This window comes from Pongo pygmaeus, chromosome 14, assembly GCF_028885625.2.
Source record: "Pongo pygmaeus isolate AG05252 chromosome 14, NHGRI_mPonPyg2-v2.0_pri, whole genome shotgun sequence".
Taxonomy (NCBI): Eukaryota; Metazoa; Chordata; class Mammalia; order Primates; family Hominidae; genus Pongo; species Pongo pygmaeus.
This window is the reverse complement of record NC_072387.2, coordinates 118,199,506-118,219,904: the sequence shown is the minus strand read 5'-3', so window position 1 is coordinate 118,219,904 and position 20,399 is coordinate 118,199,506. Positions and strand designations below refer to the sequence as shown.

General features: G+C 35.9%; 1 protein-coding gene across 3 annotated transcripts in view; it reads right to left on the bottom strand.

The window, feature by feature from the left end:
* Positions 1-20,399, bottom strand: part of TNFSF13B (TNF superfamily member 13b) — a 75,510-nt gene that overhangs the window by 49,636 nt on the left and 5,475 nt on the right. For 2 of the 3 annotated variants that reach the window (XM_054446852.2, XM_063651141.1), the window contains exon 2: positions 17,316-17,392. The gene's annotated coding sequence lies outside the window, so the exon portion shown is untranslated. Of the gene's footprint in view, positions 1-6,041; positions 6,073-17,315; positions 17,393-20,399 lie in introns of those variants that run through there. The other variant, XM_063651139.1, reaches the window with a different exon arrangement.

The following is a 20,399-nucleotide window of genomic DNA, read 5'->3' as shown; positions in this document are numbered from 1 at the left end:
GTATGTATTGTGTTTTATTATTATTGTGTTTTTTATATATTGTGCTTATTATTTTCTAGAAACGATTAATAATATAAATTAATCTAAAACTTTTGTTTGGATTTCCAATTTGACTTAAAAGTTATTTAAGAGGTATTTGTTAATTTGTTTTAATTTCCAGAAATTTTTTCATTTTTCTCACTAACTTCTATTTTATCGTATTGCATTCAGATAATTTTCTCTCACAATTTCTACTTATAAAGCTTAATCAGAGTTTCTTTAGGGATTAATAATATTGTCATTTGTGTGAATATAACATAGCTACTTGAAAAGAAGGGATATCCTTAATAATTTTATTATTTTAGTCTACAATATCTGCATTTTTGTTTATATGATGTCATAGAATAATAGAGATGAGTAAAATTTCTCATGTTTTTTCCTGTGTATTTCCAGTTGTTTTTCTTGTAGTTTTAGCTTTATGGTTATTGATGCTATATTATTTAGCATTATAACATTTAGTGCAAAGATATTCAAAAATGAGAGGGAGATAATGAATTATGTCTATCAAAAAGATAACTTTTTCCCCAAATGTACAAGTGATACTTAAAATTTTAGTCAAAATGGACAACTTTAAAAAGTAGTCTTTTACAGGCTACCATGATGGATAGTTTGCAAAGACTGGAAGAAATACTCTCTGGTGGCATGCCTATTTGCAATGTGACTGATAATAAGATTGGTCTGTCTCCTTATCCCCTAAATCTGAACTGACCTTGTGAATTGCTTGCTTTGACCAGTAGAACACAGAGGACTGCCACCCTGAGACCTGCATGCAAGAAAGTCAGTCTAGCTTACTGGAGGATGAGAAGATACATTGAAAACCACTAAAGTGCCTGAACCACCTGCCAGCACTTACTGCCAAATGTGTGGGTGAGGCTATCTTGAACCTCCAGCCAGCCTGGCTGTCAGAGGCATGCAGCCACACACATGAACTCAGGTGGAGCTGGCATAAGAGCCACCTGAAAAACTCACAGAATTACAAAAATAATAAAGGGGAGCTGTTACAGGGCACTAAAGTAGGGTGGTTTATTACTTAGTAATACCTAAATGATATATCCCATTCATTGATTATAATCTCATAAAAATAGAAATCATTACAAAAAGGTGATCAAAGAGTTGCTTACTTGAAAATGTAAAAATACATTCACAGGTCAAGTTTGTATCAAAGAAGTATGCAAAACTGAGATTAGAAATTACCTAGAAAGTCACAAAAGGGAAAACAACTTATACCAAACATATGAGCCAAAGCAGTACTCATTAAAAAATTATAGCATTGAAAACAAAGCTATAATATAAACACAATGATATTCAAAAGAATTAATACTTATCCAAAGAAATTTAAAAAGGAATAAGCCAAAATAATCCAGGTAATGAAATTGAATAAAGATAGCTAACACCGATGATTAATTATATATTGTTAGTTAAAATGTGAGCAAAAGTTATTCTTTATATATATATAAAGTATATATATATAAAGTATATATATATATAAAGCATATATATATAAAGTATATATATATATAAAGCATATATATAAAGTATATATATATATAAAGCATATATATATAAAGTATATATATATATAAAGCATATATATATAAAGTATATATATATATATACTTTAAGTTCTGCTTTACAGGTACAGAACGTGCAGTTTTGTTACATAGGTATACACGTGCCATGGTGGTTTGCTTGAAAATGTAAAATAATAAGGTTGTTTTGGAAGCCAATCTAACGATACTAGAAATATTATAAACATATCTACACTTCAATTCAACAGTCTCACTACTGAGAATTTATCCAAGGTATCCATGGTGGAAAAAAAACAATAGAAAAAGTGTGTGTGCGTGTGTATGTGTGTGAGTGTGTGTGTGTGTACATGTCAAGTAAAATTAAATTCTCTTTCGTTTAGTACTCTATCAGGGATCAAAGATTTCTCTTGTGTTTTTCTGCTACTCAAATATAAAGACTCTTGTCCTCAAATTGTTTTATTACCACGACTGATTGCTAAAACAGAAATATAATTTTATATGAAAACTCATAAAATCTGTTTTAGATACTTTCAGACAGTCATAAAACATGTCTAGTAGTGGAGACAGTATGAGTTCATAATTGTACTTGTCATTGGTTACTTCTAAATTTACTAAATTTAAAATGCACTTGCTAATTTTTTGTCTATTTTAAATATAAGCCTCTGGTTATTAAAAAGTAAACAAAAACTGGTGGGTGATTCCCAGAATTTTAACCAAAAGCATAATCTGTTATCTCACGGCAACAGCTGTTTACATACTTTAAATTGAATAATGAGCTTTCAACAATTTCAAAATTTAAACACAATCCAGACCAATGTTGATATTTCCACACTCAGGACAAGTGGTGCAGTGTAAAATTCATGTGAAAATCTCATCACTGTCAACCACCAACACTAGCAACAATTAACCAAGGATAACAAGTCAAATCAAATAAGTATAAACTGCACTCTACTAGTGACTATTAAAAATTCAGCATTTCAGAACGCTAATCTTCAATCCTTTATCAAAAGCATTTTTTGACTTTAAAAAATGTGGTAAAATACACATATATTATACAATTTACCATCTTCATTATTTTTAAAGTCACTCTGCAATTTCTCTTTAATATCACTGACTTGTGAATTTATAATTCTCACTCTGTCCCAAACAAGGGAACCTATTTCATTTTGTAAACTTCTGCAGGTCATGAATTTTGCACCTCAAAGAGGATCTGTGTGTTGTTGAAGGCTTAAGAGGACAGCAGTGTATGAAACAAAGTACCGGACTAGCACTCAGAAAAAAATGTGTTCTGGTTCAGTTGTTCAACTACATTTAGTCTTGAACTCTTGAGTTTTATCTCTGTATTCTTTGTGAAAAGATGTTATCTTTTCTTTAAGGTCTTTTCCACTCTAACTGGTGGCAGAGAAAAGTGTTTGGATTCCCAGGACTGTCTTCTTTGCTTACAATGTCTCTTTCGGCCCTAAATTTTTTTAATGTGATTTAAAAACACAAAACTTTAAAAGTTACCATCTAAACCATTTTAAGTGTACAGTTCAGTCACATAAAGTATATTCACATTTTGTGCAGTCAATCTCCAGAACCTTTTTAGCTTGCAAGAATGAAACTCTATGCCCATTGAACTAGCAACTCCCCAAATGTATAGTAAATATATATATACCATATATATATTTATTTAGTAATACCTAACTGATATATCCCATATCTCCAGCTTTTTCTTTTTCTCTGGAAAACTCTGACTGATCAAAATATTTTGTACATCCATGCATCAATGTTCACTTGGGCGGCCTCCACCTTTTGGCTATTGTGAATAATGCTGTTATGGACATGAGTATGCAAATATCTCTTTAAGGTTCTGCTTTCAATTCTTTTGGATATATACCCAGAGGTATAATTGCTGAAACATATGGTAATTCTATTTTTAATATTTTGAGAAACTGCTATATTGTCTTTCATAGTGGCTACATCATTTAGCACTCCCACCAAAAATTCACAAGAGTTTCAATTTCTTCCACATTCTTACTAACATTTGTTATTTGTTTTCTTATGTTTACCATCCTAATGGTTTTGAGGTGATATTGCATTGTGGTTTTGATTTGTATTTTCCCTAATAATTAGTGATTAATCATGACATTTAAAGAAAAGATCTTTAAAATTGTTCTTTAAGTATAATACAAATGCTACTTTATCTACAATGTAAAATAAAGCTGAAGACTTTATAGACAACAAGTTCGTGTTCACTGATCAGCAAATTTTCTCAAATATGCTGATGTATGGGCAAATATACTAGTGGGGTAAAATTAGAAGTACAAGGTTGCTGAGTTGACCAGGGGATTTAGTTGGATTAATTTCATAGTTATCATCAACCAAGCTAGCCTGATAAACCTACTTCCTCCACAAGGACATGGTAAAATAGTCTGTCAATTGGATTTTTGTTTACTAAGCCACTTTTACTGACCAATCCCCATTCTAATTAAAACATGATCTTTTCTTTGGATTTGCTATTCTTGTTTCATGAACTATTCTACTTTTTAAGGTGATTTAGCGTAGATATAAACTATTATAACTAGTATTATAAAATAAAATATAAAACTGAAATGCAATGTACAAACCAGATGAATATCCTGTTTCCAAAAAATGCATATTGAAACTACATGGATTTCAAATTTCTTTTGTATCAAAATAAAGTTATACTAACTTATTATAGTATGTCTAAACAAGATCCAGTTTGAGGCACTAAGAAGAATAAGACATCAGTTTGAAAAGAGCTCAATCAGAGCAAAATGAATTCTATAAATTAAAGTAAGAACAAACATCAAATTTGTGGTGAAGCTTGGGTGGAAGAATGGTGAAATCACTGATGTTTTGGAAGAATGGTGAAATCATTGATGATGTTTTATGAAAAGTTTATGGGAACAATGCCTGATACGATTTGGCTGCGTCCCTAACCAAATCTCATCTTGAACTACAGTTTCCATAATCCCCACGTGTCACAGGAGGGACCCTCTGGGAGGTAATTGAATCATGGGGGCAGTTACTTCCACATTGTTCTCATGATAGTGAGTGAGTTCTCATGAGATCTGATAGTTCTATAAGGGGTGTTGATCCCCCCTTTGCTCTGCACTTCTCCTTGCTGCTGCCATGTGAAGAAGGATGTGTTTGCTTCCCCTTCCACCATGATTGTAAGTTTCCTGAGGTCTCCTCAGCCCTGCTGAACTGTGAGTCAATTAAACCTCTTTCCTTTATAAATTACCCAGTCCTGGGTATGTCTTTATTAGCAGCATGAGAACACTAAATTGGTGCCACAGAGAGGGGGCACTACTGTAAAGATACCCCAAAAATGCAGAAGTGACTTTGGAACTGGGTAACAGGCAGAGGTTGGAACAGGTTGGAGGGCTCAGAAGAAGACAGGAAGATGTGGGAATGTTTGGAACTTCCTAGAGACTTGGAGGGCTCAGAAGACAGGAAGATGTGGGAAAGTTTGGAACTTCCTAGAGACTTGTTGAATGGCTTTGACCAACATACTGATAGTGATACGGACAAAGAAGTCCAGGATGATGTGGTCTCAGATAGAGTTGAGAAAATTGTTGGAAAACAGAATAAAGGTGACTCTTGTTGTGTTTTAGCAAAGAGACTGGTGGCATTTTTCCCCTGCCCTAGAGATCTGTGGAAATTTGAACTTGAGAGAGATAATTTAGCTTATCTGGTGGAAGAACTTTCTAAGCAGCAAAGCATTCAAGAGGTGACTTGAGTGCCATTAAAAGCATATAGTTTTATCTATTTACAAAGATATGGTTTGGAATTGGAACTTATCTTTAAAAGGGAAGCAAAACATAAAGGTTGGGAAAATGTGCAGCCTGATGACGCAATAAAAAAGAAGAAAAAACATTTTCTGAGAAGAAATTCAAGCCTGCTACAGAAATTTGCATAAGTAACAAGGAGATGAATGTTAATCACCAAGACAATGGGGAAAATGTCTCCAGGGCATATCAGAGACCTTCATGGCAGCCTCTCCCATCATAGGCCCAGAAACCTAGGAGGAAAAAATAGTTTTCTGGGCTGGGCCCAGGACCCCCATGCTGTGTGCAGCCTAGAGACTTGGTGCGCTGCCTAGGGACTTGGTGGCCTGCATCCCAGCTGCTCTAGCCATGGGTAAAAGGAGCTAAAGTACAGAGACCATGGCTTCAGAGGGTGCAAGCCCCAAGCCTTGGCAACTTCCATGTGGTGTTGAGCCTGAATGTGTACAAAAGTCAAGAACTGAGGTTTGGAAACCTCTGCCTAGATTTCAGAGGATGTATGGAAATGCCTGGATGTCCAGGCAGAAGTTTGCTGCAGGGGCGGGGCCCTCATGGAGAACCTCTCCAAGGGCAGTGCAGAAGAGAAATGTGGGGTTGGGGCCTCCACACACAGTCCCCACTATAGCACTGCCTAGTGGAACTGTGAAAAGAGCTCCAAACCCCAAAACAGTAGACCTACCAGCAGCTTGCACCATGTACCTAGAAAAGCAGCAGACACTCAACACCAGTCATGAAGGCAGCCAGGTGGGGGGCTATATGCTGCAACGCCACAGGTGTGGAGCTTCTCAAGGCCATGGGAGTCCACTTCTTGTATCAGCATGAGCTGGATGTGAGACACGGAGTCAAAGGAGATCATTTTGTAACATTAAGGTTTAATGACTGCCCTATTTGATTTTGGACTTGCATGGGGCCTGGAGCCCCTTTGTTTTGGTCAATTTCCCCCATTTTGAATGGGTGTATTTAACCCATACCTGTATCCTCACTGTATCTAAGAAGTAACTAACTTGCTTTTGATTTTACAGACTTATAGGTACAAGGGACTAGCCTTGTTTCAGATGAGACTTTGGACTTGGACTTTTGAGTTAATGCTGAAATGAGTTAAGAGTTTGGGGAAACTGTTGGGAAGGCATGATTGTGTTTTGAAATGTGAGGATATGAGATTTGAGAGGGGCCAGGGGTGGGATTATATGGTTTGGCTGTGTCACCACCCAAATGTCATCTTGAATTGTAGTTCCCATAATCCCCATGTGTTGTGGGAGGGACCCAGTGGGAGGTAGTTGAATAATGGGGGTGGTCACCTCCATGCTGTTCTTGTGATAGTGAGTGAGTTCTCATGAGATCTGATGGTTTTTTAAGGGCCTTTCTTCCACTTCAGCCTGCACTTCTCCTTGTTGCTACCATGTGAAGAAGGGCATGTTTGCTTCCCCTTCTACCATGATTGTAAATTTCCTGAGGCCTTCCAAGCCCTGCTGAAATGTGAGTCAATCAAACCTTTTTCCAGCTGGGTGAAGTGGCTCACACCTGTAATCACAGCACTTTGAGAGGCTGAGGCAAGCAGATCACCTGAGGTCAGGAGTTCAAGACCAGCCTGGCTAAAATGGTGAAATCCCATCTCTACTAAAAATACCAAAATTAGCCAGGCTTGGTGCAGACACCTATAATCCCAGCTACTCAGGAGGCTGAGGCAGGGGAATCACTTGAACCCAGGAGGTGGGGATTGCAGTGAGCCAAGATCACGCCACTCTACTCCAGCCTGGCTGACAGAGCAAGACTCTATCTCAAATAAAAACAACAACAACAACAACAACGACAAAGAAAACACCTCTTTCCTTTATAAATTACCCAGTCTTGGGTGTGTGTTCAGTAGCAGTGTGAGAATGGACTAATACAATGCCCCAAATAAATCAGCAGTTTACAAATAGATAACTCACTTTAAGAACGGACAAGATGATGTTGAAGATGAAGCCTGCTATGGCAGACTATTTACAACAATGTGTGAGAATAAAAACAATTTGTTTATGCTCTAATTGAAGAGAACTGATGATTACAGCAGAAATAGTAACCAACACCATAGACATTCTAATGGGTTCAGTTTACAAAATTCTAAGTAAAAAATTAAAGTTGAGCAAACTTTCCACTTGATGGGTACTCAAACCGTTATTCCCAGATCAGGTGCAGACAACAGCAGAGCTTACAATGAAAATTTTAAGCAAGCAGGATCAAGATCCTAAAGCACTCCTCTGAAGAATTGTAAAAGCATTGCTTTGCCAGTAAAATCCTGAAGACAAAACGCAATCAAAGCAATGGTTATCAAGAGGTAGAAGTGGTCCACTCAGAGCAAAAGGAGACCAATAAAGAGCAAAAGTCATGGCAACAGTTTTGATGGGTACTCAAGACATTTTGCTTGCTTACTTTCTGAAGGACCAAAAAAAGAATAGCATTTGGTTATTATGAGAGTTTTTGAAAAAGTTAGCCAAAGCTTTAGCATAAAATCACCTCCACTACAGCAATGCTTCTGTTCGTTCCTCTCATCAAACAAGGGCTGTTTTGCAAGAGTTTCAATGGAGTATCATCAGCATTCACTTTACAGTCCTGATTTGGCACTTTTTGGCTTCCTTTTTGTTTTCTAATCTAAAAAATTCTGGAAATAGCACCTATGTTTCTTCTTAATAATGTAAAAAAGATTGTATTGAAATGGTTAAATTCCAAGGACCTTCAGCTTTTTAGGAATGGACTAAATGACTGGTAATCATAGCTTACAAAAATGTTCTTGATGGAACTTATGTTTAAAAATATAGTTTACAGTTTTTACATTTTTATCTTTAAATTCCATTTTCCATGAACTTCTTGAAGTTCCCTCATGTTTTTGTCTGCGTCTATGTGTATAATATATAAATATACACACTATGTACTCTATATGCTATATTATATATAATGTATATAATATATAATGTACATATACCCTATATAATATATAATAGTATATGTTCCATATATACTATATAGTCTATGTATATATAATATGTATACACTATAGAGTCTATGTATGTATAGTATATATATACTATATGTAATATATAATATATGGTATATAACATAACTATATAACACATACCATAGTATATATGATATATACATATATACATGGTGCATATGTATTATATATAATATATAAATACTATTGGATATATAGTGTATATATAATATACAGTATATTTTATTATACTGTATATGCACTATATTATGCTATATATTACATATAAAATATCAATATATAGTATATATACACTATATATTATACATAAACTATATATAACAGTACACATAGTATATATATGACTTTATGTATATGACATTTTAGACTATTCTGTCACAATTAGTGATTGTAATTCCAAGTCTAAAAAAATTAAAAGTAACAGAAAGTCTAACTATAAATGCCATAATCCCTCTCTAGCGTAATCTTTATCTTTATCATAAATGTGTTCACCTCTGCCACTTCTAAGGATCAAGCTAAGGTAAAGAAAAAAACATAAAGATTAAGTCTATTGCTATTTTTATTTTGAACCTAGTGGAGTTGACATTATTAAGTAAACAAAGGTGAAGAAATCCAATAGTAATAAAGGTTGTTGATAATACCTGTCAACAAACATGACCAAAATCCATCATCCAAAATAACAAATCTTACTTGAAAGAAAAAAAATTGAATTAAATTGTATGTTAACAGATGTATGTTAACAGAAGTGTTTCAGAAAGTAGTCAATTGCTTTTGGTTGCATGTAAAGTAAATATGTACTGAGAATCTCCCCTTCCCTCCATTTTTTCCTGCGGATTCTGCACTGTAATAAAAGAAGTCTGTTCTTTGCAGTAGCACTGATTTGCTAACCTTTTTCACCATGCTTCCATATAACTAATTTTATAAGCCATGTGTAATTACATGAGCAATTAACACTCAACAAGCTCAGGAAGCTCTCTATTTGAGCATTTAGCTCATTCATTCATTCAAATTTTGAGCAACATTACAAGGCTTGATCCACACTATCAAGTGCCAATTACTGTGTGAAGAGTTGAATATAATGTGTTATTCTCATTCCCCTTTAGGAACATCTTCTTCTGTTCTTTTACCCTTTAAGGTTCAAATGCTTAGGTTATTTCTTATATTATCCTTTCCTTTCATACTGTTGGCTTCAATATTCCTATGCATTATTTTCCCCATGATTGTGGAAATACACACACACACACACAGACACACACACACACACCAGAGTATTTACCGTTTTAACCACTTTTCAAAATATGTCAGTAGTATTAAGAACATTCATATTGTTATGAACCCATCCATTCTTGTGGTATCATTGATAACCACTGAAAACCAATCTTTAGCCTACATCTCTCTCCCAAAATCTATTAGTCTATTCAGCATCTCCTATTGGATATTGTATCATTCAGCTTTCTCATAAGTGAAAGCAACACAAACTATCTCTACCTCACTTAAATAGAAAAATATTTTATTAAAGGGATTTGGGTGATGCCCAGAAACTCTTGGAAGGACTGGAGATGCATGCTCCAAGATGACATAATTATTACAAAGAAATCTTTCCCAATCATAGTGCAAAGGTGAGCCTATAAAAATACCACAGCTGTTATCACTAGGCACAGATCCTTCAGTTTGTACCACCATTTGCATTCAAACCTCTGGAGACCTATTGCTGAACTTTCAGGAGCCAGAGGCTCTGTAATCCAGATACAACTTCTGCTGTTGCTCATGGCTACTGCTTGCCTCAACATAGACTTTATGTAGCCTTCCTTCTGCATGTCACCAGTTTCCTTCTCAAATTCCAGAGCAAGTGTCTCTGATTGATAAAATCTAGGTAATGCACAAATGGCCCACCCCCTTGCCCCACACCACCACCACTGCCACTGTGAATGCATGCACAGAGGCCACCAGCCCCACACTGGCCAGCTCCCCAATGCTGCACCAACACTGCCACCAGTGCAAACATGAACATGGACACCAGGTGCCTGCCCTCAACAGCCCCCTGATAGGCTACAACTGCTGGTGCTGTGAAAAACCTCACAGCCACCAGAAGTCCTGTGCTTGCCAGCAGCCCAGACCCAGCCTATGAGCATGTACCACACTGTGCTGCTGCAACTGCTGGCACAAGTGAACAAGCATAAGTCCCGCTACCACCACCCAACAAAGCACTTTGTTTGGCAACACCCATTGTCACGGTGTGGACAGTGGTCCAGAAACACTTCACTTCCTCCAGTGTAGCAGGTTTCTAACCTCAAGGGGCCAGAGAACAAAGCTGGGGGCCTGATACCAGCCCCCAAGATTTAGAGGACACTGCCAAGCAGTGTTGAGCTTAGCCTTGGCCCCCTAAAATCTTCAAGAAATGAAGCCAGTCTATTAAACCCACCTTATATCACAATCAAATCCCCAAGGATGTCGAAGAAGATAAAAGAAAAAAAATACATCCAAAGGCCAGCAACTTCAAGAACTGAAGGAACATCTACTCATGGATGAGACAGAGCCAGTGCAATAACTTTGGCAACTCAAAAAGTCAGAGTGTCTTCTTATCTTCAAATAACCACACTAGTTCCCAGACATGGTTCTTAACCAGGCTGAAATGGCTGAAATGACAGAAATACAATTTAGAATATTAATAGGAATGAAGATCATTGAGATTCAGGAGAAAGTTGAAATCCAATCCAATGATTCTAAGAAATACAATAAAAATACAGGAGATGAAAGACGAAATGGCCATTTTAAGAAAGAACCAAACTGATCTTATAGAGCTGAAAAATTAATTGCAAGAATTTCAGAATACATTCACAAGTATTAAGAGCAAAATTAACCAAGCTGAGGAAAGAATCTCAGAGCCAAGAAGCCAGTTCTCTGAAATAATTCACTCAAACAAAAATAAAAAAATAAATAATGAACAAAATCTCTGAGAAAGATGAGACTGTATAAAGAGATAAAATCTATGACTCATTGGAATTCGTGAAAGACAGGGAGAAAGCAAGCAACTTGGAACAAGTATTTCAGGCTATCATCCATGAAAATTCCCCCAACCTCACTAGAGAGGCCAACATTTAAATTGAGGAAATGCACTGAACCTCTGTAAAATACTAAACAAGATTTCATGCCCAAGACAAATAGTCATCAGATTCTCTAAGGTCGAAATGAAAGAAAAAATGTTAAAGACAGCTAGAAAGAAGAGGCAGGTAACCTACAAAGGGAACTCCATCAGGCTAACAGTGGACTTTTTAGCAGATACCCTATAAGCCAGGAGAGATTAGGGATCTATATTCAGCATTGTTAAAGAAAGAATTTCCAAATGAGAATTTCATATCCAGCCAAACTAAGTTTCATAATGAAGGAGAAATAAGATCCTTTAAAGACAAGCAAATGCTAAGGGAATTTGTTAATACCAGACCTGCCTTACAAATGGTCCTAAATGGAGTGCTAAATATGGAAAGGAAGCACAACTACCAGCTACTTGAAAACACAGTTAAGTACATAGACTAGTGACACTACAAAGCAAACACACAAACAAGTCTGCATAGTAGTCAGCTAACATGACAGAATCAAATCGTCACTTATCAATACTAACCTTGAATGTAAACAGGCTAAATGGCCCAATTAAAAAGCACAGGGTGGCAAGTTGGATAAAGAAGCAAGACATATGCTGTCTTTAAGAGACCCATGTCACCTGTATGACACTCTTAGCCTCAAAGTAAAAGGATAGAGAAAATCCTACCAAGCATATGGAACACAGAAAAAGTAGCGGTTGCTATTCTAATTCCAGACAAAACAGACTCTAAACAAAGATCAAAAAAGAAAAAGAAGGGTATGATATAATGGTAAAGAGCTTAATTCAACAAGACCTAACTATCGTAAATATATATGCAGCCAGCACTGACGCACTCGGATTTATAAAACAAGTTCTTAGAGACCTACGAAGAAACTTACGTAACCACACAACAATAGTGGGAGACTTCAACACCCTACTGACATTATTAGACAGATCATGGAGGCAGAAAACTAACAGATATTCAGAACCTGAGCTCGACACTTGACCTATTGGACCTAATAAATACCTACAGAACTCTCCACGCCAAAACAACAGAATAAATGTTATTCTCATCTGCACATCCGCATACTTTAAAACTCACCACACGACTGGACATAAAATACTCTTTAGCAAAGTTTAAAAAAAACTAAAACCATACCATGCACACTCTCAGACCATAGTATAATACTACTAATAGTACTGATTTTGATACCATACAATTGTATTTGCATTTAAACAAATGCAAAACCATACTATTAAATGGAAATTAAACAACATGCTTGTGAATGACTTCTGGGTAAATAATAAAATTAAGGCACAAATAAAGAAATTATTTGAAACTAATGAGAACAAATATACAACATACTAGAAAATCTGAGACACAACTAACACATTGTAGGAGGGAAGTTTATAACGCTAAATGTCTACATCAAAAAGTTAGAAAGATTTCAAATTAATAACCTAACATCACAACTAGAGGAACTAGAGAAACAAGAGGAAGCCAACCCCAAAGCTAGCAGAAGAAAAGAGCCCGCATTGCCAAGTCAATCCGAAGCCAAAAGAACAAAGCTGGAGGCATCATGCTACCTGACTTCAAACTACACTTCAAGGCTACAGTAACCAAAACAGCATGGTACTGGTACCAAAACAGAGATATAGACCAATGGAACAGAACAGAGCCCTCAGAAATAATGCCGCATATCTGCAACTATCTAATCTTTGACAACCTGACAAAAACAAGCCATGGGGAAAGGATTCCCTATTTAATAAACGGTGCTGGGAAAACTGGTTAGCCATATGTAGAAAGCTGAAACTGCATCCCTTCCTTACACTTTATACAAAAATTAATTCAAGATGGATTAAAGACTTACATGTTAGACCTAAAACCATAAAAACCCTAGAAGAAAACCTAGGCATTACCATTCAGGACATAGGCATGGGCAAGGACTTCGTGTCTAAAACACCAAAAGCAATGGCAACAAAAGCCAAAATTGACAAATGGGATCTAATTAAACTAAAGAGCTTCTGCACAGCCAAAGAAACTACCATCAGAGTGAACAGGCAACCTACAGAATGGGAGAAAATTTTTGCAACCTACTCATCTGACAAAGGGCTAATATCCAGAATCTACAATGAACTCAGACAAATTTACAAGAAAAAAACAAACAACCCCATCAAAAAGTGGACGAAGGATATGAACAGACACTTCTCAAAGGAAGACATTTATGCAGCCAAAAAACACATGAAAAAATGCTCATCATCACTGGCCATCAGAGAAATGCAAATCAAAACCACAATGAGATACCATCTCACACCAGTTAGAATGGCAATCATTAAAAAGTCAGGAAATGACAGGTGCTGGAGAGGATGTGGAGAAATAGAAACACTTTTACACTGTTGGTAGGACTGTAAACTAGTTCAATCATTGTGGAAGTCAGTGTGGCGATTCCTCAGGAATCTAGAACTAGAAATACCATTTAACCCAGCCATCCCATTACTGGGTATATACCCAAAGGATTTATAAATCATGCTGCTATAAAGACACATGCACATGTATGTTTATTGCGGCACTATTCACAATAGCAAAGACTTGGAACCAACCCAAATGTCCAACAATGATAGATTGGATTAAGAAAATGTGGCACATATACACCATGGAATACTATGCAGCCATAAAAAATGATGAGTTCATGTCCTCTGTAGGGACATGGATGAAGCTGGAAACCATCATTCTCAGCAAACTATCGCAAGGACAAAAAACCAAACACTGCATGTTCTCACTCATAGGTGGGAATTGAACAATGAGAACACATGGACACAGGAAGGGGAACATCACACACCGGGGACGGTTGTGCTGTGGGGGGAGGAGGGAGGGATAGCATTAGGAGATATACCTAATGCTAAATGACAAGTTAATGGGTGCAGCACACCAACATGGCACACGTATACATATGTAACAAACCTGCACGTTGTGCACATGTACCCTAAAACTTAAAGTATAATAAAATAAAATTTAAAAAAATCAGAGCTAAACTGAAGGAAATTGAGATGTGAAAAAAAAATATACAAAAGACAAATTAATCCAGGAATTTGTTCTTTGAAAGAATTAATGAATAAGATAGACCATTAGCTAGATTAATAAAGAAAAAAGAGAGAAAAACCAAATAAACACAATCAGAAATGACAAAGCACATGTTACCACTGACCACAAAGAAATACAAAAACCCCTTGAGGTGTACTATGAACACCTCTATGCACAAACTAGAAAACCTAGAAGAAATCAGTAAACTTTTGGAAATACACCACCTCCCGAGGTTGAACCAGGATGAATGAAACGCTGAGCGTACCAATAACAAGTTCTGAAATTGAATCAGTAATAAGTCTGCCAATCGGGAAAGCCCTGGACTAGGCAGATTTAGAGCCAAATACTATCAGATGTATAAACAAGAGCTGGAACCATACCTATTGAAAGTATTCCAAAAATTTGAGGAGGAGAGACTCCTTTCTAACTCATTCTGTGAGGCCAGAATCATACTGTCACCAAATCTGGCAGAGACAGGATGGAAAACAGAAAACTTCAGGTAATAGAAATTAAATAGAAAAGAGAAAACTTGATGAACATAAATGCAACAATCTTCAACAAAATACTAGCAATCCATGTCCAGCAGCACATCAAAAAGCTAATCCATCACAATCAAGTAGGCTTTGTTCCCTGGGATGCAATGTTGGTTCAGCCTATGCAAATCAGTAAATGTGATTAATGACATAAAAAGAACTAAAAACAAAAGCCATATAATTATCTCAATAGGTGCAGAAAAGGTTTCTGATAAAATTCAACATCCCTTCAGGTTAAAAATTCTCAATAAACTAGGTACTAAAGGACTATACCTCAAATAATAAGGGCCATCTATGACGACCCCACAGCCAACATTATGCTGAATGAACAAAACCTAGAAGCATTCTCCTTAAAAATCGGAACAAGACAAAGATACTCTCTGTCACCACTCCTATTTGATACAGTACTGAAAGTCCTGGCCAGAACAATCAGGCAAGAGAAAAAAAAAAAAAAAAGGCATCCAAATAAGAAGAGAGGAAATCAAACTATCCCTGTTTTCAGACAATATGATTCTATACCTAGAAAAACCCACAGTCTCTGTGCGAAAGCTCTGAGATCTGATAAACCGCTTCCATGAAGTTTCAGGATACAAAATCAATGTAAAAAAATCAATTGCATTCCTATACACCAACAACATCTAAGCTGAGAGCTAAATCAAGAATGTAATCTGATTCACTTTACCCACAAAAAGAAATACCTAGGAATACAGCTAACCAGGGAGGAAAAAAAATCTCTACAATGAGAAATACAAAACACTGCACAAAAAATCAAAGATGACACAAACAAATAAAAAAAAACTCCATGCTCATGGATAGGAAGAATCAATATTTTTTAAATGGCCATACTGCCCAAAGCAATTGCAGATTCAATGACATTCTTATCAAATTACCAATGAAATTATTCACAGAATTAGAAAAAAATTATTTTAAAATTCATATGGAACCAAAAAAAAGCCTGAATAGCCAAGGCAATCCTAAGCAAAAAGAACAAAGCAGGAGGCATCACATTACCTGACTTCAAACTACAGTACAAGGCTACAGTAACCAAAACAGCATGGTACTGGTGCAAAAACAGACACATAAACTAATGGAACACAATGGAGAGGCCAGAAATAATGCCCCACACTTAAAATCACCTGATTTTTGACAGTCAACAAAAACAATCAACGGGAAAAAGGCCTCCCTAGTCAATGAATGGTGCTGGGATAACTGACTAGACATATGCAGAATATTGAAACTGGACCACTTCCTTACACTATAACCCAAAATTAATTCAAGATGGATTAAAGGCTTAAACGAACAACCTAAAATTTAAAAAACCCTGGAAGAGAAGACAGATACATAGCCAACAAGCATATGAAAAAATGCTCCACATTAGTAATCATTAGCAAAATGCAAGTCAAAACCACAATGAGATATCATCTCATGCTAGTCAGAATGGCTATCATTAAAAAGTCAAAAAATAACAGATGCTAGTGAAGTTATGGGAAAAAAGGGAACACTTATACACTGCTGGTAGGAATTCAAATTAGCTCAGCAAATGTGGAAAACAGTTTGGTAATTTCTCAAAGAATTCAAAGCAGAATTACCATTCTACCCAGCAATTCTATTACTCAGTATATACCCAAAGAAATATAAATCATCCTACCATAAAGAGACATGCACATGCATATTATTCACAATAGCAAAGACATGGAATCAACCTAAATGCCCATCAACTGTAGACTGGATAAAGAAAATGTGGTACATATACACCATGAAATACTATGCAGTCATAAAAAAGCATGAGATGATATCCTTTGTAGCAACATGGATAGAGCTGAAGGCCATTATCCTAAGCCAACTAGAACAGGAAGAGAAAGCCAAATACCACATGTTCTTACTTATAAATGGGAGCTAAAAACTGAGTACATGTGGACACAAAGAAGGGAACAACAGGTGCTTGGGCCTATTTGAGGGTAAAGGGGGGGAGATGGGTGAGGATCAAAAAACTACCTATTGGGTACTACACTTATTACCCAGGTAGCAAAATAATCTGTAAATCAAACCCCTGTGACATGCAATTTGCCTATATAACAAACCTGCACATTTACCCCGAACCTGAAATGAAAGTTAATAAAAAATCTAGGTCACATATGGAACCTGGGCCTTATCTGTGAGAGGGGCATCCCATAGTGGGAGATGGGCTCTGACCCATTATGTGGAATAATTGCCAAAGCAGAGGACAAGAATTGACCATTTTAAATAATAAAAAAGTTCATTACCTTGTTTTATAGGCACTTCAAATTCATCATAAACCTGATTTGAACTTCTCATCTTTCTCCCAAATCCTTGTGTTCTCCTAGGCAGAATTATAGAAGTATTAATTTTATACTTTCCTGCACCACTCCCAATCGGTTACATTCCAAGTATATCTTGAATCTTTCTACACCTCTCCAGATCCACTACTATCATTTGAATTCAACATTTTTTAACCTAGAATATCCCTAAATGGTCTCATTCATTATAACAGCTTTATTGAGATAGAGTTTACATGCAATACTATTTAATCTTTCCAAGGTACAATTCAATATTTGGTATTTTCAGAGAGTTGTGCAACCATCACAACAGTTCATTTTAGAACATTCTCATCACCCCAAAAAGAAACCTTTTGTCCATTAACAGTCATTCCTCATTTCTCCTGATGCCCCTAGTTCTAAGTAACCACTGATCTACTTTCTGTCTCAGTAGAGTCACCTATTATGGACATTTTGAATCATTGGTATCACACAGTATGGGTCTTTTGGGACTGGCTTCTTTCACTTGGCATAATGTTTTGAACGTTTATGCATGTTGCAGCATCTATCATTACTCCATTTTCATTGCTAAATAACATTACATCATATGACTCTACCATATTTAATTTATCCTATTATCAGTTAATGGGCATTTGGGTTGTTTCTACTTTTTGCTATTACAAATAATGCTGCTATGAATATTCAGGTATAAGTTTTTGTGTGGACATATCTTTCAATTCTCCTGGAGTATAAATCCTGAGTCATGCACTAACTGCATATTTAAGATTTTATGAATTGCTAAACTGTTTTCCAAAGTGGCTGTTCCATTTTACACTTTTACCAGCAGTGCATGAGTGTTCAAATTTTGTCCACATCTTCACTGACAGTTGCTATTTGCTAATCTTTTTTTTATTATGGCCATCCTAATAGGTATAAAAATAGCATCTCATTGTTTTGATTCACACTTCCTTATGACTGATGACATTGTACATCTTCTGTGTGTTTATTGGTCCACTGTAGATCTTGTTTGGATAATGTGTATTCAAATCCTTGGCCCATTTTTAAATTGGTTTGTTTGTCTTTATATTATTGAGTTGTAGGTGTTCTTTATATATTCTACAAACAAGTCTCTTATCAGATATATGATTTGCACAAATTTTCTCCTAAACTGTAGGTTGTCTTTTCACACTCTTGATAGTGTCCTTTGGAGAATAATTTTTAAATCAAGCCCAATTTCTGTTTTTCTTGTTTGTTTTGTTTTTGTCACTTATGTTTTTGTCCCTTATGTTTTTGTCATGATATCAAAGAAACCATTGTCTAATCCAAGGTCACAAAGTGATGCCTATGTTATCCTCAAAGAGTTTCATCATTTTGCCTCTTAAATTTAGGTCTTTGCTCCATTTTAATTCAATCTTTTGGATGGCGTGATGTAGAAATCCAGATTCATTCTTTTGCATGAATATTAACGTTACCACTATTTATTGCAAAGACTTTCCTTTCCCCATTGAAGTGTCCTGGAACTCTTGCCAAAATAATTGAATGTAAATATATGTTTGCTTATAGAATTTCAACCCTAGTCCATTGATTTATGTCTATTCTTATGCCTGTATGTCTTGATTATTGTAGCTTTGCAGTAGGTTTTAAAATAAGCATAGATAAGATCTCTAATTTTGTTCTTCTTTTCTAAGATCATTCTGGCTATTCTGGGTCCCTTGCATTCACGTATAAATTTAGGATCAGCTTGTCTATTTCTAGAAAAATAAACAAAGCACCAGCTTAGATTTTGATAGGGGAACATATTGATCTATCTTTGGAGAGTATAGCAGTCTTCCCTTATCTGTATTAGGGCTGCCATAATAACCAAAAACTGAGAGACTTAAAACCACAGAAATTTATTCTCTCACAGTCCTAAATGAGAGAAGTCTGAAATAAAGGTGTAAACAGGGCCATACTTTCACTGGTAGTTTCTAAATGATTCGTGGGAATGTTTGGAGTTCCTGGGCTTGAAGCTGCACAACTCCAGTGTCTGCCTCGATTGTCACATGGCAATCGTGTGTGGGTATGTCTGTGTGTGCATGTCTATGTGACTTCCTGTGGTGTTCCGCTCTTTATGTGTATATGCATCCATTTCTCTTCTACTCTTATTCATAAGGACACCAGTTATATCTTAAGAGCTCATCCTTCTTCAGCAGGATCTCAACTTACGTTTTAATTATATTTTCAAAGACCCTAGTTCCATATATGGTCACATGCATAGGTTCCAGAAATTAGAATTTCAGTACATCATTTTTGGCATAAACAAATCAATCCTCAATACTTCCCATCATATTAGATTTTTTATCAATAATATATAGAAATAAAATTAATGTTCCATCTTGATCTTCAACTCTGCATCCTTATTGAATATGTATAATAGTTCCAATGTTTTTTAGTGGATTTCTTTATGGTTTTCTATGTACAAGATCATATGGTCTGCTAATATAGTTTTACTTCCTCCTTTCTTGTCTGTATGCTTTGTTATTTTATTTTTCCTAATTGTCCTGAATAGAACCTCTAGTAAAATGTCGAATTAGAAGTGACAAGAGTATATATTCTTGTCTTGTTCCTGATCTTAGGGGGAAGATTTCAGTCTTTCATCATTGGGTCTGATGTTGGCTGTATTTTGTAAATGCTTATTATGATATTGAGCCAGTTCCTGTCTATTCCTAGTTTTTTAACTGTTTTTTGTTTTGTTTTGTTTTGTTTTAAGGAGATAGAGCCTTTAAGGAGGTAATTAAGGTTAAATGAAGGCATAAGGGTGGGCTGTAAACCCACAGTACTGGTGTGCTTCAAAGAAGAAGAGACAATATCTCTCTCTCTGTCTCTCTCTCTCTCTCTCCACAGAGGAAAAGCCATGTTAGAATACAGTGAGAAGGTGATCAACTACAAGTCAGGAGGAGGACCCTCACCAGAAACTGAATTTGTTGGCAACTTGATCATGGACTTTTAGCTTTCAGAACTGTGAGAAAATTAATGTCTATTTTTTAAGCTAATCAGTCTGTGGTATTTTGTCATGTGAGCCCGAGTGGACTA